The sequence below is a fragment of the Phyllobates terribilis genome, unplaced genomic scaffold (assembly GCF_046119375.1).
Source record: "Phyllobates terribilis strain yellow unplaced genomic scaffold, ASM4611937v1 Scaffold_9__5_contigs__length_417890890, whole genome shotgun sequence".
NCBI lineage: Eukaryota > Metazoa > Chordata > Amphibia > Anura > Dendrobatidae > Phyllobates > Phyllobates terribilis.
Window position 1 is genome coordinate 318,075,538 of NW_027362769.1, and position 22,677 is coordinate 318,098,214.

Sequence of the window (22,677 nt, forward strand, 5' to 3'; positions counted from 1 at the left end):
TAAATCCAAAAAAAATGTTTTCAACTTTTTTCAATTTTACCCCCGTGGGAAGTATATTCTACCCACACACATTTGGAACTCTCCTGGGGTACCCTCACACATATTATTCCCTCATTTAGTGGATATTTTCACAAAAAAGTGAAATTTTCAAAAATCCAAAATATTGGCTGAAAACGACTAAATATCAAGGACTCATTGGGCGAATCGCTCTGGAACTGAAATCGGAATGCTCACTGACATTTGCCCTATCTGAAAGTATTATAAACGCCGGAAAAATGACTAAGTCCCAAAAAAAATTTTTTCACCTTTTTTCAATTTTGCCCAAGTGGGATATATATTCTACCCACACACATTTGGAACTCTCGTGGGGTACCCTCACACATATTATTCCCTAATTTAGTGGATATTTTCACAAAAAAAGTGAAATTTTCAAAAATCCAGAAAATTGGCTGAAAACGACTAAATATCAAGGACTCATTGGGAGAATCGCTCTGGAACTGAAATCGGAACGCTCACTGACATTTCCCTTATCTGAAAGTCTGATAAACGCCGGAAAAATGACTAAGTCCAAAAAAAAATGTTTTCAACTTTTTTCAATTTTACCCCCGTGGGATGTATATTCTACCTACACACATTTGGAACTCTCCTGGGGTACCCTCACACATATTATTCCCTCATTTAGTGGATATTTTCAGAAAAAAAGTGAAATTTTCAAAAATCCAGAAAATTGGCTGAAAACGACTAAATATCAAGGACTCATTGGGAGAATCGCTCTGGAACTGAAATCGGAACGCTCACTGACATTTGCCCTATCTGAAAGTATTATAAACGCCGGAAAAATGAATAAGTCCCAAAAAAAAATTTTTCACCTTTTTTCAATTTTACCCACGTGGGATATATATTCTACCCACACACATTTGGAACTCTCGTGGGGTACCCTCACACATATTATTCCCTAATTTAGTGGATATTTTCAAAAAAAAAGTGAAATTTTCAAAAATTCAAAATATTGGCTGAAAACGACTAAATATCAAGGACTCATTGGGCGAATCGCTCTGGAACTGAAATCGGAACGCTCACTGACATTTCCCCTATCTGAAAGTCTGATAAACGCCGGAAAAATGACTAAGTCCAAAAAAAAATTTTTTCAACTTTTTTCAATTTTACCCACGTGGGATATATATTCTACCCACACACATTTGGAACTCTCCTGGGGTACCCTCACACATATTATTCCCTAATTTACTGGATATTTTCACAAAAAAGTGAAATTTTCAAAAATCCAGATAATTGGCTGAATACGACTAAATATCAAGGACTCATTGGGCGAATCGCTCTGGAACTGAAATCGGAACGCTCACTGACATTTCCCCTATCTGAAAGTATGATAAACGCCGGAAAAATGACTAAATCCAAAAAAAATGTTTTCAACTTTTTTCAATTTTACCCCCGTGGGAAGTATATTCTACCCACACACATTTGGAACTCTCCTGGGGTACCCTCACACATATTATTCCCTCATTTAGTGGATATTTTCACAAAAAAGTGAAATTTTCAAAAATCCAAAATATTGGCTGAAAACGACTAAATATCAAGGACTCATTGGGCGAATCGCTCTGGAACTGAAATCGGAATGCTCACTGACATTTGCCCTATCTGAAAGTATTATAAACGCCGGAAAAATGACTAAGTCCCAAAAAAAATTTTTTCACCTTTTTTCAATTTTACCCAAGTGGGATATATATTCTACCCACACACATTTGGAACTCTCATGGGGTACCCTCACACATATTATTCCCTAATTTAGTGGATATTTTCACAAAAAAAGTGAAATTTTCAAAAATCCAGAAAATTGGCTGAAAACGACTAAATATCAAGGACTCATTGGGCGAATCGCTCTGGCACTTAAATCGGAACGCTCACTGTCATTTGCCCTATCTGAAAGTATTATAAACGCCGGAAAAATGAATAAGTCCCAAAAAAAATTTTTTCACCTTTTTTCAATTTTACCCACGTGGGATATATATTCTACCCACACACATTTAGAACTCTCGTGGGGTACCCTCACACATATTATTCCCTAATTTAGTGGATATTTTCAAAAAAAAAGTGAAATTTTCAAAAATTCAAAATATTGGCTGAAAACGACTAAATATCAAGGACTCATTGGGCGAATCGCTCTGGAACTGAAATCGGAATGCTCACTGACATTTCCCCTATCTGAAAGTCTGATAAACGCCGGAAAAATGACTAAGTCCAAAAAAAAATTTTTTTCAACTTTTTTCAATTTTACCCCCGTGGGATGTATATTCTACCCACACACATTTGGAACTCTCCTGGGGTACCCTCACACATATTATTCCCTCATTTAGTGGATATTTTCACAAAAAAGTGAAATTTTCAAAAATCCAAATATTGGCTGAAAACGACTAAATATCAAGGACTCATTGGGCGAATCGCTCTGGTACTGAAAGCAGAACGCTCACTGTCATTTGCCCTATCTGAAAGTATGATAAACGCAGGAAAAATGACTAAATCCCCAAAAAAAATTTTCAACTTTTCTCAATTTTACCCCCATGGGATGTATATTCTACCCACACACATTTGGAACTCTCCTGGGGTACCCTCACACATATTATTCCCTCATTTAGTGGATATTTTCACAAAAAAGTGAAATTTTCAAAAATCCAAAATATTGGCTGAAAACGACTAAATATCAAGGACTCATTGGGCGAATCGCTCTGGAACTGAAATCGGAATGCTCACTGACATTTGCCCTATCTGAAAGTATTATAAACGCCGGAAAAATGACTAAGTCCCAAAAAAAATTTTTTCACCTTTTTTCAATTTTACCCAAGTGGGATATATATTCTACCCACACACATTTGGAACTCTCATGGGGTACCCTCACACATATTATTCCCTAATTTAGTGGATATTTTCACAAAAAAAGTGAAATTTTCAAAAATCCAGAAAATTGGCTGAAAACGACTAAATATCAAGGACTCATTGGGAGAATCGCTCTGGAACTGAAATCGGAACGCTCACTGACATTTCCCTTATCTGAAAGTCTGATAAACGCCGGAAAAATGACTAAGTCCAAAAAAAAATGTTTTCAACTTTTTTCAATTTTACCCCCGTGGGATGTATATTCTACCTACACACATTTGGAACTCTCCTGGGGTACCCTCACACATATTATTCCCTCATTTAGTGGATATTTTCACAAAAAAAGTGAAATTTTCAAAAATCCAGAAAATTGGCTGAAAACGACTAAATATCAAGGACTCATTGGGAGAATCGCTCTGGAACTGAAATCGGAACGCTCACTGACATTTCCCTTATCTGAAAGTCTGATAAACGCCGGAAAAATGACTAAGTCCAAAAAAAAATGTTTTCAACTTTTTTCAATTTTACCACCGTGGGATGTATATTCTACCCACACACATTTGGAACTCTCCTGGGGTACCCTCACACATATTATTCCCTCATTTAGTGGATATTTTCACAAAAAAGTGAAATTTTCAAAAATCCAGATAATTGGCTGAAAACGACTAAATATCAAGGACTCATTGGGTGAAGCGCTCTGGTACTTAAATCGGAACGCTCACTGACATTTCCCCTATCTGAAAGTCTGATAAACGGCGGAAAAATGACTAAGTCCAAAAAAAAATTTTTTTCAAGTTTTTTCAATTTTACCCCCGTGGGATGTATATTCTACCCACACACATTTGGAACTCTCCTGGGGTACCCTCACACATATTATTCCCTCATTTAGTGGATATTTTCACAAAAGAGTGAAATTTTCAAAAATCCAAAATATTGGCTGAAAACGACTAAATATCAAGGACTCATTGGGCGAATCGCTCTGGAACTGAAATCGGAATGCTCACTGACATTTCCCCTATCTGAAAGTCTGATAAACGCCGGAAAAATGACTAAGTCCAAAAAAAAATTTTTTTCAACTTTTTTCAATTTTACCCCCGTGGGATGTATATTCTACCCACACACATTTGGAACTCTCCTGGGGTACCCTCACACATATTATTCCCTCATTTAGTGGATATTTTCACAAAAAAGTGAAATTTTCAAAAATCCAAATATTGGCTGAAAACGACTAAATATCAAGGACTCATTGGGCGAATCGCTCTGGTACTGAAAGCAGAACGCTCACTGTCATTTGCCCTATCTGAAAGTATGATAAACGCAGGAAAAATGACTAAATCCCCAAAAAAAAATTTCAACTTTTCTCAATTTTACCCCCATGGGATGTATATTCTACCCACACACATTTGGAACTCTCCTGGGGTACCCTCACACATATTATTCCCTCATTTAGTGGATATTTTCACAAAAAAGTGAAATTTTCAAAAATCCAAAATATTGGCTGAAAACGACTAAATATCAAGGACTCATTGGGCGAATCGCTCTGGAACTGAAATCGGAATGCTCACTGACATTTCCCCTATCTGAAAGTCTGATAAACGCCGGAAAAACGACTAAGTCCAAAAAAAATTTTTTTCAACTTTTTTCAATTTTACCCCCGTGGGATGTATATTCTACCCACACACATTTGGAACTCTCCTGGGATACCCTCACACATATTATTCCCTCATTTAGTGGATATTTTCACAAAAAAGTGAAATTTTCAAAAATCCAAAATATTGGCTGAAAACGAATAAAAATATCAAGGACTCATTGGGCGAAATGCTCTGGAACTGAAATCGGAACGCTCACTGACATTTCCCTTATCTGAAAGTCTGATAAACGGCGGAAAAATGACTAAGTGCAAAAAAAAAATTTTTTTCAACTTTTTTCAATATTACCCCCGTGGGATGTATATTCTACCCACACACATTTGGAACTCTCCTGGGGTACCCTCACAAATATTATTCCCTCATTTAGTGGATATTTTCACAAAAAAGTGAAATTTTCAAAAATCCAAAATATTGGCTGAAAACGACTAAATATCAAGGACTCATTGGGCGAATCGCTCTGGTACTGAAAGCGGAACGCTCACTGTCATTTGCCCTATCTGAAAGTATGATAAACGCCAGAAAAATGACTAAATCCCCAAAAAAATTTTTCACCTTTTTTCAATTTTACCCCCGTGGGATGTATATTCTACCCAGACACATTTGGAACTCTCCTGGGGTACCCTCACAAATATTATTCCCTCATTTAGTGGATATTTTCAAAAAAAAAGTGAAATTTTCAAAAATTCAAAATATTGGCTGAAAACGACTAAATATCAAGGACTCATTGGGCGAATCGCTCTGGAACTGAAATCGCAACACTCACTGACATTTCCCCTATCTGAAAGTCTGATAAACGCCGGAAAAATGACTAAGTCCAAAAAAAAATGTTTTCAACTTTTTTCAATTTTACCACCGTGGGATGTATATTCTACCCACACACATTTGGAACTCTCCTGGGGTACCCTCACACATATTATTCCCTCATTTAGTGGATATTTTCACAAAAAAGTGAAATTTTCAAAAATCCAGATAATTGGCTGAAAACGACTAAATATCAAGGACTCATTGGGTGAAGCGCTCTGGTACTTAAATCGGAACGCTCACTGACATTTCCCCTATCTGAAAGTCTGATAAACGGCGGAAAAATGACTAAGTCCAAAAAAAAATTTTTTTCAAGTTTTTTCAATTTTACCCCCGTGGGATGTATATTCTACCCACACACATTTGGAACTCTCCTGGGGTACCCTCACACATATTATTCCCTCATTTAGTGGATATTTTCACAAAAGAGTGAAATTTTCAAAAATCCAAAATATTGGCTGAAAACGACTAAATATCAAGGACTCATTGGGCGAATCGCTCTGGAACTGAAATCGGAATGCTCACTGACATTTCCCCTATCTGAAAGTCTGATAAACGCCGGAAAAATGACTAAGTCCAAAAAAAAATTTTTTTCAACTTTTTTCAATTTTACCCCCGTGGGATGTATATTCTACCCACACACATTTGGAACTCTCCTGGGGTACCCTCACACATATTATTCCCTCATTTAGTGGATATTTTCACAAAAAAGTGAAATTTTCAAAAATCCAAATATTGGCTGAAAACGACTAAATATCAAGGACTCATTGGGCGAATCGCTCTGGTACTGAAAGCAGAACGCTCACTGTCATTTGCCCTATCTGAAAGTATGATAAACGCAGGAAAAATGACTAAATCCCCAAAAAAAAATTTCAACTTTTCTCAATTTTACCCCCATGGGATGTATATTCTACCCACACACATTTGGAACTCTCCTGGGGTACCCTCACACATATTATTCCCTCATTTAGTGGATATTTTCACAAAAAAGTGAAATTTTCAAAAATCCAAAATATTGGCTGAAAACGACTAAATATCAAGGACTCATTGGGCGAATCGCTCTGGAACTGAAATCGGAATGCTCACTGACATTTCCCCTATCTGAAAGTCTGATAAACGCCGGAAAAACGACTAAGTCCAAAAAAAATTTTTTTCAACTTTTTTCAATTTTACCCCCGTGGGATGTATATTCTACCCACACACATTTGGAACTCTCCTGGGATACCCTCACACATATTATTCCCTCATTTAGTGGATATTTTCACAAAAAAGTGAAATTTTCAAAAATCCAAAATATTGGCTGAAAACGAATAAAAATATCAAGGACTCATTGGGCGAAATGCTCTGGAACTGAAATCGGAACGCTCACTGACATTTCCCTTATCTGAAAGTCTGATAAACGGCGGAAAAATGACTAAGTGCAAAAAAAAAATTTTTTTCAACTTTTTTCAATATTACCCCCGTGGGATGTATATTCTACCCACACACATTTGGAACTCTCCTGGGGTACCCTCACACATATTATTCCCTCATTTAGTGGATATTTTCACAAAAAAGTGAAATTTTCAAAAATCCAAAATATTGGCTGAAAACGACTAAATATCAAGGACTCATTGGGCGAATCGCTCTGGTACTGAAATCGGAACGCTCACTGTCATTTGCCCTATCTGAAAGTATGATAAACGCCGGAAAAATGACTAAGTACCAAAAAAAAATTTTTCACCTTTTTTCAGTTTTACCCCCGTGGGATGTATATTCTACCCACACACATTTGGAACTCTCCTGGGGTACCCTCACAAATATTATTCCCTCATTTAGTGGATATTTTCACAAAAAAGTGAAATTTTCAAAAATCCAAAATATTGGCTGAAAACGACTAAATATCAAGGACTCATTGGGCGAATCGCTCTGGTACTGAAAGCGGAACGCTCACTGTCATTTGCCCTATCTGAAAGTATGATAAACGCCAGAAAAATGACTAAATCCCCAAAAAAATTTTTCACCTTTTTTCAATTTTACCCCCGTGGGATGTATATTCTACCCAGACACATTTGGAACTCTCCTGGGGTACCCTCACAAATATTATTCCCTCATTTAGTGGATATTTTCAAAAAAAAAGTGAAATTTTCAAAAATTCAAAATATTGGCTGAAAACGACTAAATATCAAGGACTCATTGGGCGAATCGCTCTGGAACTGAAATCGCAACACTCACTGACATTTCCCCTATCTGAAAGTCTGATAAACGCCGGAAAAATGACTAAGTCCAAAAAAAAATGTTTTCAACTTTTTTCAATTTTACCACCGTGGGATGTATATTCTACCCACACACATTTGGAACTCTCCTGGGGTACCCTCACACATATTATTCCCTCATTTAGTGGATATTTTCACAAAAAAGTGAAATTTTCAAAAATCCAGATAATTGGCTGAAAACGACTAAATATCAAGGACTCATTGGGCGAAGCGCTCTGGTACTTAAATCGGAACGCTCACTGACATTTCCCCTATCTGAAAGTCTGATAAACGGCGGAAAAATGACTAAGTCCAAAAAAAAATTTTTTTCAAGTTTTTTCAATTTTACCCCCGTGGGATGTATATTCTACCCACACACATTTGGAACTCTCCTGGGGTACCCTCACACATATTATTCCCTCATTTAGTGGATATTTTCACAAAAAAGTGAAATTTTCAAAAATCCAAAATATTGGCTGAAAACGACTAAATATCAAGGACTCATTGGGCGAATCGCTCTGGCACTTAAATCGGAACGCTCACTGTCATTTGCCCTATCTGAAAGTATTATAAACGCCGGAAAAATGAATAAGTCCCAAAAAAAATTTTTTCACCTTTTTTCAATTTTACCCACGTGGGATATATATTCTACCCACACACATTTGGAACTCTCGTGGGGTACCCTCACACATATTATTCCCTAATTTAGTGGATATTTTCAAAAAAAAAGTGAAATTTTCAAAAATTCAAAATATTGGCTGAAAACGACTAAATATCAAGGACTCATTGGGCGAATCGCTCTGGAACTGAAAACGGAATGCTCACTGACATTTCCCCTATCTGAAAGTCTGATAAACGCCGGAAAAATGACTAAGTCCAAAAAAAAATTTTTTTCAACTTTTTTCAATTTTACCCCCGTGGGATGTATATTCTACCCACACACATTTGGAACTCTCCTGGGGTACCCTCACACATATTATTCCCTCATTTAGTGGATATTTTCACAAAAAAGTGAAATTTTCAAAAATCCAAATATTGGCTGAAAACGACTAAATATCAAGGACTCATTGGGCGAATCGCTCTGGTACTGAAAGCAGAACGCTCACTGTCATTTGCCCTATCTGAAAGTATGATAAACGCAGGAAAAATGACTAAATCCCCAAAAAAAATTTTCAACTTTTCTCAATTTTACCCCCATGGGATGTATATTCTACCCACACACATTTGGAACTCTCCTGGGGTACCCTCACACATATTATTCCCTCATTTAGTGGATATTTTCACAAAAAAGTGAAATTTTCAAAAATCCAAAATATTGGCTGAAAACGACTAAATATCAAGGACTCATTGGGCGAATCGCTCTGGAACTGAAATCGGAATGCTCACTGACATTTCCCCTATCTGAAAGTCTGATAAACGCCGGAAAAACGACTAAGTCCAAAAAAAATTTTTTTCAACTTTTTTCAATTTTACCCCCGTGGGATGTATATTCTACCCACACACATTTGGAACTCTCCTGGGATACCCTCACACATATTATTCCCTCATTTAGTGGATATTTTCACAAAAAAGTGAAATTTTCAAAAATCCAAAATATTGGCTGAAAACGAATAAAAATATCAAGGACTCATTGGGCAAAATGCTCTGGAACTGAAATCGGAACGCTCACTGACATTTCCCTTATCTGAAAGTCTGATAAACGGCGGAAAAATGACTAAGTGCAAAAAAAAAATTTTTTTCAACTTTTTTCAATATTACCCCCGTGGGATGTATATTCTACCCACACACATTTGGAACTCTCCTGGGATACCCTCACACATATTATTCCCTCATTTAGTGGATATTTTCACAAAAAAGTGAAATTTTCAAAAATCCAAAATATTGGCTGAAAACGACTAAATATCAAGGACTCATTGGGCGAATCGCTCTGGTACTGAAATCGGAACGCTCACTGTCATTTGCCCTATCTGAAAGTATGATAAACGCCAGAAAAATGACTAAATCCCCAAAAAAATTTTTCACCTTTTTTCAATTTTACCCCCGTGGGATGTATATTCTACCCACACACATTTGGAACTCTCCTGGGGTACCCTCACAAATATTATTCCCTCATTTAGTGGATATTTTCAAAAAAAAAGTGAAATTTTCAAAAATTCAAAATATTGGCTGAAAACGACTAAATATCAAGGACTCATTGGGCGAATCGCTCTGGAACTGAAATCGCAACACTCACTGACATTTCCCCTATCTGAAAGTCTGATAAACGCCGGAAAAATGACTAAGTCCAAAAAAAAATGTTTTCAACTTTTTTCAATTTTACCCCCGTGGGATGTATATTCTACCCACACACATTTGGAACTCTCCTGGGGTACCCTCACATATATTATTCCCTCATTTAGTGGATATTTTCACAAAAAAGTAAAATTTTCAAAAATCCAAAATATTGGCTGAAAACGACTAAATATCAAGGACTCATTGGGCGAATCGCTCTGGAACTGAAATCGGAATGCTCACTGACATTTCCCCTATCTGAAAGTCTGATAAACGCCGGAAAAATGACTAAGTCCAAAAAAAAATTTTTTTCAACTTTTTTCAATTTTACCCCCGTGGGATGTATATTCTACCCACACACATTTGGAACTCTCCTGGGGTACCCTCACACATATTATTCCCTCATTTAGTGGATATTTTCACAAAAAAGTGAAATTTTCAAAAATCCAAATATTGGCTGAAAACGACTAAATATCAAGGACTCATTGGGCGAATCGCTCTGGTACTGAAAGCAGAACGCTCACTGTCATTTGCCCTATCTGAAAGTATGATAAACGCAGGAAAAATGACTAAATCCCCAAAAATTTTTTTCAACTTTTCTCAATTTTACCACCATGGGATGTATATTCTACCCACACACATTTGGAACTCTCCTGGGGTACCCTCACACATATTATTCCCTCATTTAGTGGATATTTTCACAAAAAAGTGAAATTTTCAAAAATCCAAAATATTGGCTGAAAACGTCTAAATATCAAGGACTCATTGGGCGAATCGCTCTGGTACTGAAATCGGAACGCTCACTGTCATTTGCCCTATCTGAAAGTATGATAAACGCCGGAAAAATGACTACGTACCAAAAAAAATTTGTTCACCTTTTTTCAGTTTTACCCCCGTGGGATGTATATTCTACCCACACACATTTGGAACTCTCCTGGGGTACCCTCACACATATTATTCCCTCATGTAGTGGATATTTTCACAAAAAAGTGAAATTTTCAAAGATCCAAAATATTGGCTGAAAACGACTAAATATCAAGGACTCATTGGGCGAATCGCTCTGGAACTGAAATCGGAACGCTCACTGACATTTCCCCTATCTGAAAGTCTGATAAACGGCGGAAAAATGACTAAGTCCAAAAAAAAATTTTTTCAATTTTACCCACGTGGGATATATATTCTACCCACACACATTTGGAACTTTCCTGGGGTACCCTCACACATATTATTCCCTCATTTAGTGGATATTTTCACAAAAAAGTGAAATTTTCAAAAATCCAAAATATTGGCTGAAAACAACTAAATATCAAGGACTCATTGGGCGAATCGCTCTGGAACTGAAATCGGAACGCTCACTGACATTTCCCCTATCTGAAAGTCTGATAAACGGCGGAAAAATGACTAAGTCCAAAAAAAAATTTTTTCAACTTTTTTCAATTTTACCAACGTGGGATGTATATTCTACCCACACACATTTGGAACTCTCCTGGGGTACCCTCACACATATTATTCCCTCATTTAGTGGATATTTTCACAAAAAAGTGAAATTTTCAAAAATCCAAAATATTGGCTGAAAACGATTAAATATCCAGGACTCATTGGGCGAATCGCTCTGGTACTGAAATCGGAACGCTCACTGTCATTTGCCCTATCTGAAAGTATGATAAACGCCGGAAAAATGACTAAGTCCCAAAAAAAAATTTTTCACCTTTTTTCAATTTTACCCCCGTGGGATGTATATTCTACCCACACACATTTGGAACTCTCAAGGGGTACCCTCACACATATTATTCCCTAATTTAGTGGATATTTTCACAAAAAAAGTGAAATTTTCAAAAATCCAGAAAATTGGCTGAAAACGACTAAATATCAAGGACTCATTGGGAGAATCGCTCTGGAACTGAAATCGGAACGCTCACTGACATTTCCCTTATCTGAAAGTCTGATAAACGCCGGAAAAACGACTAAGTCCAAAAAAAATTTTTTTCACCTTTTTTTAATTTTACCCCCGTGGGATGTATATTCTACCCACACACATTTGGAACTCTCCTGGGGTACCCTCACACATATTATTCCCTCATTTAGTGGATATTTTCACAAAAAAGTGAAATTTTCAAAATCCAAAATATTGGCTGAAAACGACTAAATATCAAGGACTCATTGGGCGAATCGCTCTGGTACTGAAATCGGAACGCTCACTGTCATTTGCCCTATCTGAAAGTATGATAAACGCCGGAAAAATGACTACGTACCAAAAAAAATTTGTTCACCTTTTTTCAGTTTTACCCCCGTGGGATGTATATTCTACCCACACACATTTGGAACTCTCCTGGGGTACCCTCACACATATTATTCCCTCATGTAGTGGATATTTTCACAAAAAAGTGAAATTTTCAAAGATCCAAAATATTGGCTGAAAACGACTAAATATCAAGGACTCATTGGGCGAATCGCTCTGGAACTGAAATCGGAACGCTCACTGACATTTCCCCTATCTGAAAGTCTGATAAACGGCGGAAAAATGACTAAGTCCAAAAAAAAATTTTTTCAATTTTACCCACGTGGGATATATATTCTACCCACACACATTTGGAACTTTCCTGGGGTACCCTCACACATATTATTCCCTCATTTAGTGGATATTTTCACAAAAAAGTGAAATTTTCAAAAATCCAAAATATTGGCTGAAAACAACTAAATATCAAGGACTCATTGGGCGAATCGCTCTGGAACTGAAATCGGAACGCTCACTGACATTTCCCCTATCTGAAAGTCTGATAAACGGCGGAAAAATGACTAAGTCCAAAAAAAAATTTTTTCAACTTTTTTCAATTTTACCAACGTGGGATGTATATTCTACCCACACACATTTGGAACTCTCCTGGGGTACCCTCACACATATTATTCCCTCATTTAGTGGATATTTTCACAAAAAAGTGAAATTTTCAAAAATCCAAAATATTGGCTGAAAACGATTAAATATCCAGGACTCATTGGGCGAATCGCTCTGGTACTGAAATCGGAACGCTCACTGTCATTTGCCCTATCTGAAAGTATGATAAACGCCGGAAAAATGACTAAGTCCCAAAAAAAAATTTTTCACCTTTTTTCAATTTTACCCCCGTGGGATGTATATTCTACCCACACACATTTGGAACTCTCAAGGGGTACCCTCACACATATTATTCCCTAATTTAGTGGATATTTTCACAAAAAAAGTGAAATTTTCAAAAATCCAGAAAATTGGCTGAAAACGACTAAATATCAAGGACTCATTGGGAGAATCGCTCTGGAACTGAAATCGGAACGCTCACTGACATTTCCCTTATCTGAAAGTCTGATAAACGCCGGAAAAATGACTAAGTCCAAAAAAAAATGTTTTCAACTTTTTTCAATTTTACCCCCGTGGGATGTATATTCTACCCACACACATTTGGAACTCTCCTGGGGTACCCTCACACATATTATTCCCTCATTTAGTGGATATTTTCACAAAAAAGTGAAATTTTCAAAAATCCAAATATTGGCTGAAAACGACTAAATATCAAAGACTCATTGGGCGAATCGCTCTGGTACTGAAAGCAGAACGCTCACTGTCATTTGCCCTATCTGAAAGTATGATAAACGCAGGAAAAATGACTAAATCCCCCAAAAAAATTTTCAACTTTTCTCAATTTTACCCCCATGGGATGTATATTCTACCCACACACATTTGGAACTCTCCTGGGGTACCCTCACACATATTATTCCCTCATTTAGTGGATATTTTCACAAAAAAGTGAAATTTTCAAAAATCCAAAATATTGGCTGAAAACGACTAAATATCAAGGACTCATTGGGCGAATCGCTCTGGAACTGAAATCGGAATGCTCACTGACATTTCCCCTATCTGAAAGTCTGATAAACGCCGGAAAAACGACTAAGTTCAAAAAAAATTTTTTTCAACTTTTTTCAATTTTACCCCCGTGGGATGTATATTCTACCCACACACATTTGGAACTCTCCTGGGGTACCCTCACACATATTATTCCCTCATTTAGTGGATATTTTCACAAAAAAGTGAAATTTTCAAAAATCCAAAATATTGGCTGAAAACGAATAAAAATATCAAGGACTCATTGGGCGAAATGCTCTGGAACTGAAATCGGAATGCTCACTGACATTTCCCCTATCTGAAAGTCTGATAAACGGCGGAAAAATGACTAAGTGCAAAAAAAAAATTTTTTTCAACTTTTTTCAATTTTACCCCCGTGGGATGTATATTCTACCCACACACATTTGGAACTCTCCTGGGGTACCCTCACACATATTATTCCCTCATTTAGTGTATATTTTCACAAAAAAGTGAAATTTTCAAAAATCCAAAATATTGGCTGAAAACGACTAAATATCAAGGACTCATTGGGCGAATCGCTCTGGTACTGAAATCGGAACGCTCACTGTCATTTGCCCTATCTGAAAGTATGATAAACGCCGGAAAAATGACTAAGTACCAAAAAAAAATTTTTCACCTTTTTTCAGTTTTACCCCCGTGGGATGTATATTCTACCCACACACATTTGGAACTCTCCTGGGGTACCCTCACACATATTATTCCCTCATTTAGTGGATATTTTCACAAAAAAGTGAAATTTTCAAAAATCCAAAATATTGGCTGAAAACGACTAAATATCCAGGACTCATTGGGCGAATCGCTCTGGTACTGAAATCGGAACGCTCACTGTCATTTGCCCTATCTGAAAGTATGATAAACGCCGGAAAAATGACTAAGTCCCAAAAAAAAATTTTTCACCTTTTTTCAATTTTACCCCCGTGGGATGTATATTCTACCCACACACATTTGGAACTCTCCTGGGGTACCCTCACACATATTATTCCCTCATTTAGTGGATATTTTCACAAAAAAGTGAAATTTTCAAAAATCCAAATATTGGCTGAAAACGACTAAATATCAAGGACTCATTGGGCGAATCGCTCTGGTACTGAAAGCAGAACGCTCACTGTCATTTGCCCTATCTGAAAGTATGATAAACGCAGGAAAAATGACTAAATCCCCAAAAAAATTTTTCAACTTTTCTCAATTTTACCCCCATGGGATGTATATTCTACCCACACACATTTGGAACTCTCCTGGGGTACCCTCACACATATTATTCCCTCATTAAGTGGATATTTTCACAAAAAAGTGAAATTTTCAAAAATCCAAAATATTGGCTGAAAACGACTAAATATCAAGGACTCATTGGGCGAATCGTTCTGGTACTGAAAGCGGAACGCTCACTGTCATTTGCCCTATCTGAAAGTATGATAAACGCCGGAAAAATGACTAAATCCCAAAAAAATTGTTTCAACTTTTTTCAATTTTACCCCCGTGGGATGTATATTCTACCCACACACATTTGGAACTCTCCTGGGGTACCCTCACACATATTATTCCCTCATTTAGTGGATATTTTCACAAAAAAGTGAAATTTTCAAAAATCCAAAATATTGGCTGAAAACAACTAAATATCAAGGACTCATTGGGCGAATCGCTCTGGTACTGAAATCAGAACGCTCACTGTCATTTGCCCTATCTGAAAGTATGATAAACACCGGAAAAATGACTAAGTCCCAAAAAAAATGTTTTCACCTTTTTTCAATTTTACCCACGTGGGATATATATTCTACCCACACACATTTGGAACTGTCCTGGGGTACCCTCACACATATTATTCCCTAATTTAGTGGATATTTTCACAAAAAAAGTGAAATTTTCAAAAATCCTGAAAATTGGCTGAAAACGACTAAATATCAAGGACTCATTGGGCGAATCGCTCTGGAACTGAAATCGGAACGCTCACTGACATTTCCGCTATCTGAAAGTCTGATAAACGGCGGAAAAATGACTAAGTGCAAAAAAAAAATTTTTTTCAACTTTTTTCAATTTTACCCCCGTGGGATGTATATTCTACCCACACACATTTGGAACTCTCCTGGGGTACCCTCACACATATTATTCCCTCATTTAGTGTATATTTTCACAAAAAAGTGAAATTTTCAAAAATCCAAAATATTGGCTGAAAACGACTAAATATCAAGGACTCATTGGGCGAATCGCTCTGGTACTGAAATCGGAACGCTCACTGTCATTTGCCCTATCTGAAAGTATGATAAACGCCGGAAAAATGACTAAGTACCAAAAAAAAATTTTTCACCTTTTTTCACTTTTACCCCCGTGGGATGTATATTCTACCCACACACATTTGGAACTCTCCTGGGGTACCCTCACACATATTATTCCCTAATTTAGTGGATATTTTCACAAAAAAAGTGAAATTTTCAAAAATCCAGAAAATTGGCTGAAAACGACTAAATATCAAGGACTCATTGGGAGAATCGCTCTGGAACTGAAATCGGAACGCTCACTGACATTTCCCTTATCTGAAAGTCTGATAAACGCCGGAAAAATGACTAAGTCCAAAAAAAAATGTTTTCAACTTTTTTCAATTTTACCCCCGTGGGATGTATATTCTACCCACACACATTTGGAACTCTCCTGGGGTACCCTTACACATATTATTCCCTCATTTAGTGGATATTTTCACAAAAAAGTGAAATTTTCAAAAATCCAAATATTGGCTGAAAACGACTAAATATCAAGGACTCATTGGGCGAATCGCTCTGGTACTGAAAGCAGAACGCTCACTGTCATTTGCCCTATCTGAAAGTATGATAAACGCAGGAAAAATGACTAAATCCCCAAAAAAATTTTTCAACTTTTCTCAATTTTACCCCCATGGGATGTATATTCTACCCACACACATTTGGAACTCTCCTGGGGTACCCTCACACATATTATTCCCTCATTTAGTGGATATTTTCACAAAAAAGTGAAATTTTCAAAAATCCAAAATATTGGCTGAAAACGACTAAATATCAAGGACTCATTGGGCGAATCGCTCTGGAACTGAAATCGGAATGCTCACTGACATTTCCCCTATCTGAAAGTCTGATAAACGCCGGAAAAACGACTAAGTCCCAAAAAAATTTTTTTCAACTTTTTTCAATTTTACCCCCGTGGGATGTATATTCTACCCACACACATTTGGAACTCTCCTGGGGTACCCTCACAAATATTATTCCCTCATTTAGTGGATATTTTCACAAAAAAAGTGAAATTTTCAAAAATCCAAAATATTGGCTGAAAACGACTAAATATCAAGGACTCATTGGGCGAATCGCTCTGGTACTGAAATCGGAATGCTCACTGTCATTTGCCCTATCTGAAAGTATGATAAACGCCGGAAAAATGACTAAGTCCCAAAAAAAAATGTTTCACCTTTTTTCAATTTTACCCCCGTGGGATGTATATTCTACCCACACACATTTGGAACTCTCCTGGGGTACCCTCACACATATTATTCCCTCATTTAGAGGATATTTTCACAAAAAAGTAAAATTTTCAAAAATCCAAAATTTTGGCTGAAAACGACTAAATATCAAGGACTCATTGGGCGAATCGCTCTGGTACTGAAATCAGAACGCTCACTGTCATTTGCCCTATCTGAAAGTATGATAAACACCGGAAAAATGACTAAGTCCCAAAAAAAATGTTTTCACCTTTTTTCAATTTTACCCACGTGGGATATATATTCTACCCACACACATTTGGAACTGTCCTGGGGTACCCTCACACATATTATTCCCTAATTTAGTGGATATTTTCACAAAAAAAGTGAAATTTTCAAAAATCCTGAAAATTGGCTGAAAACGACTAAATATCAAGGACTCATTGGGCGAATCGCTCTGGAACTGTAATCGGAACGCTCACTGACATTTCCGCTATCTGAAAGTCTGATAAACGGCGGAAAAATGACTAAGTCCAAAAAAAAATTTTTTCAATTTTACCCCTGTGGGATGTATATTCTACCCACACACATTTGGAACTCTCCTGGGGTACCCTCACACATATTATTCCCTCATTTAGTGGATATTTTCACAAAAAAGTGAAATTTTCAAAAATCCAAAATATTGGCTGAAAACGACTAAATATCAAGGACTCATTGGGCGAATCGCTCTGGTACTGAAATCGGAACGCTCACTGTCATTTGCCCTATCTGAAAGTATGATAAACGCCGGAAAAATGACTAAGTACCAAAAAAAAATTTTTCACCTTTTTTCAGTTTTACCCCCGTGGGATGTATATTCTACCCACACACATTTGGAACTCTCCTGGGGTACCCTCACAAATATTATTCCCTCATTTAGTGGATATTTTCACAAAAAAGTGAAATTTTCAAAAATCCAAAATATTGGCTGAAAACGACTAAATATCAAGGACTCATTGGGCGAATCGCTCTGGTACTGAAAGCGGAACGCTCACTGTCATTTGCCCTATCTGAAAGTATGATAAACGCCAGAAAAATGACTAAATCCCCAAAAAAATTTTTCACCTTTTTTCAATTTTACCCCCGTGGGATGTATATTCTACCCACACACATTTGGAACTCTCCTGGGGTACCCTCACAAATATTATTCCCTCATTTAGTGGATATTTTCACAAAAAAGTGAAATTTTCAAAAATCCAAATATTGGCTGAAAACGACTAAATATCAAGGACTCATTGGGCGAATCGCTCTGGTACTGAAAGCAGAACGCTCACTGGCATTTGCCCTATCTGAAAGTATGATAAACGCAGGAAAAATGACTAAATCCCCAAAAAATTTTTTCAACTTTTCTCAATTTTACCCCCTTGGGATGTATATTCTACCCACACACATTTGGAACTCTCCTGGGGTACCCTCACACATATTATTCCCTCATTTAGTGGATATTTTCACAAAAAAGTGAAATTTTCAAAAATCCAAAATATTGGCTGAAAACGACTAAATATCAAGGACTCATTGGGCGAATCGCTCTGGAACTGAAATCGGAATGCTCACTGACATTTCCCCTATCTGAAACTCTGATAAACGCCGGAAAAACGACTAAGTCCAAAAAAAATTTTTTTCACCTTTTTTTAATTTTACCCCCGTGGGATGTATATTCTACCCACACACATTTGGAACTCTCCTGGGGTACCCTCACACATATTATTCCCTCATTTAGTGGATATTTTCACAAAAAAGTGAAATTTTCAAAAATCCAAAATATTGGCTGAAAACGAATAAAAATATCAAGGACTCATTGGGCGAAATGCTCTGGAACTGAAATCGGAACGCTCACTGACATTTCCCCTATCTGAAAGTCTGATAAACGGCGGAAAAATGACTAGATGCAAAAAAAAAATTTTTTTCAACTTTTTTCAATTTTACCCCCGTGGGATGTATATTCTACCCACACACATTTGGAACTCTCCTGGGGTACCCTCACACATATTATTCCCTCATTTAGTGGATATTTTCACAAAAAAGTGAAATTTTCAAAAATCCAAAATATTGGCTGAAAACGACTAAATATCAAGGACTCATTGGGCGAATCGCTCTGGTACTGAAATCGGAACGCTCACTGTCATTTGCCCTATCTGAAAGTATGATAAACGCCGGAAAAATGACTAAGTACCAAAAAAAATTTGTTCACCTTTTTTCAGTTTTACCCCCGTGGGATGTATATTCTACCCACACACATTTGGAACTCTCCTGGGGTACCCTCACAAATATTATTCCCTCATTTAGTGGATATTTTCACAAAAAAGTGAAATTTTCAAAAATCCAAAATATTGGCTGAAAACGACTAAATATCAAGGACTCATTGGGCGAATCGCTCTGGTACTGAAATCGGAACGCTCACTGTCATTTGCCCTATCTGAAAGTATGATAAACGCCGGAAAAATGAGTAAGTACCAAAAAAAATTTGTTCACCTTTTTTCAGTTTTACCCCCGTGGGATGTATATTCTACCCACACACATTTGGAACTCTCCTGGGGTACCCTCACAAATATTATTCCCTCATTTAGTGGATATTTTCACAAAAAAGTGAAATTTTCAAAAATCCAAAATATTGGCTGAAAACGACTAAATATCAAGGACTTATTGGGCGAATCGCTCTGGTACTGAAAGCGGAACGCTCACTGTCATTTGCCCTATCTGAAAGTATGATAAACGCCGGAAAAATGACAATCCCAAAAAAATTTTTTCAACTTTTTTCAATTTTACCCCCGTGGGATGTATATTCTACCCACACACATTTGGAACTCTCCTGGGGTACCCTCACACATATTATTCCCTCATTTAGTGGATATTTTCACAAAAAAGTGAAATTTTCAAAGATCCAAAATATTGGCTGAAAACGACTAAATATCAAGGACTCATTGGGCGAATCGCTCTGGAACTGAAATCGGAACGCTCACTGACATTTCCCCTATCTGAAAGTCTGATAAACGCCGGAAAAATGACTAAGTCCAAAAAAAAATTTTTTCAACTTTTTTCAATTTTACCCACGTGGGATGTATATTCTACCCACACACATTTGGTACTCTCCTGGGGTACCCTCACACATATTATTCCCTGATTTAGTGGATATTTTCACAAAAAAGTGAAATTTTCAAAAATCCAAATATTGGCTGAAAACGACTAAATATCAAGGACTCATTGGGCGAATCGCTCTGGTACTGAAAGCAGAACGCTCACTGTCATTTGCCCTATCTGAAAGTATGATAAACGCAGGAAAAATGACTAAATCCCCAAAAAAATTTTTCAACTTTTCTCAATTTTACCCCCATGGGATGTATATTCTACCCAAACACATTTGGAACTCTCCTGGGGTACCCTCACACATATTATTCCCTCATTTAGTGGATATTTTCACAAAAAAGTGAAATTTTCAAAAATCCAAAATATTGGCTGAAAACGACTAAATATCAAGGAGTCATTGGGCGAATCGCTCTGGAACTGAAATCGGAATGCTCACTGACATTTCCCCTATCTGAAAGTCTGATAAACGCCGGAAAAACGACTAAGTCCAAAAAAAATTTTTTTCAACTTTTTTCAATTTTACCCCCGTGGGATGTATATTCTACCCACACACATTTGGAACTCTCCTGGGGTACCCTCACACATATTATTCCCTCATTTAGTGGATATTTTCACAAAAAAGTGAAATTTTCAAAAATCCAAAATATTGGCTGAAAACGAATAAAAATATCAAGGACTCATTGGGCGAAATGCTCTGGAACTGAAATCGGAACGCTCACTGACATTTCCCCTATCTGAAAGTCTGATAAACGGCGGAAAAATGACTAAGTGCAAAAAAAAAATTTTTTTCAACTTTTTTCAATTTTACCCCCGTGGGATGTATATTCTACCCACACACATTTGGAACTCTCCTGGGGTACCCTCACACATATTATTCCCTCATTTAGTGTATATTTTCACAAAAAAGTGAAATTTTCAAAAATCCAAAATATTGGCTGAAAACGACTAAATATCAAGGACTCATTGGGCGAATCGCTCTGGTACTGAAATCCGAACGCTCACTGTCATTTGCCCTATCTGAAAGTATGATAAACGCCGGAAAAATGACTAAGTACCAAAAAAAAATTTTTCACCTTTTTTCAGTTTTACCCCCGTGGGATGTATATTCTACCCACACACATTTGGAACTCTCCTGGGGTACCCTCACAAATATTATTCCCTCATTTAGTGGATATTTTCACAAAAAAGTGAAATTTTCAAAAATCCAAAATATTGGCTGAAAACGACTAAATATCAAGGACTCATTGGGCGAATCGTTCTGGTACTGAAAGCGGAACGCTCACTGTCATTTGCCCTATCTGAAAGTATGATAAACGCCGGAAAAATGACTAAATCCCAAAAAAATTGTTTCAACTTTTTTCAATTTTACCCCCGTGGGATGTATATTCTACCCACACACATTTGGAACTCTCCTGGGGTACCCTCACACATATTATTCCCTCATTTAGTGGATATTTTCACAAAAATGTGAAATTTTCAAAGATCCAAAATATTGGCTGAAAACAACTAAATATCAAGGACTCATTGGGCGAATCGCTCTGGTACTGAAATCAGAACGCTCACTGTCATTTGCCCTATCTGAAAGTATGATAAACACCGGAAAAATGACTAAGTCCCAAAAAAAATGTTTTCACCTTTTTTCAATTTTACCCACGTGGGATATATATTCTACCGAAACACATTTGGAACTCTCCTGGGGTACCCTCACACATATTATTCCCTAATTTAGTGGATATTTTCACAAAAAAAGTGAAATTTTCAAAAATCCTGAAAATTGGCTGAAAACGACTAAATACCAAGGACTCATTGGGTGAATCGCTCTGGAACTGAAATCGGAACGCTCACTGACATTTCCGCTATCTGAAAGTCTGATAAACGGCGGAAAAATGACTAAGTCCAAAAAAAAATTTTTTCAATTTTACCCCTGTGGGATATATATTCTACCCACACACATTTGGAACTTTCCTGGGGTACCCTCACACATATTATTCCCTTATTTAGTGGATATTTTCACAAAAAAGTGAAATTTTCAAAAATCCAAAATATTGGCTGAAATCGACTAAATATCAAGGACTCATTGGGCGAATCGCTCTGGAACTGAAATCGGAACGCTCACTGACATTTCCCCTATCTGAAAGTCTGATAAACGCCGGAAAAATGACTAAGTCCAAAAAAAAATTTTTTCAACTTTTTTCAATTTTACCCCCGTGGGATATATATTCTACCCACACACATTTGGAACTCTCCTGGGGTACCCTCACACATATTATTCCCTCATTTAGTGGATATTTTCACAAAAAAGTGAAATTTTCAAAAATCCAAAATATTGGCTGAAAACGACTAAATATCAAGGACTCATTGGGCGAATCGCTCTGGTAC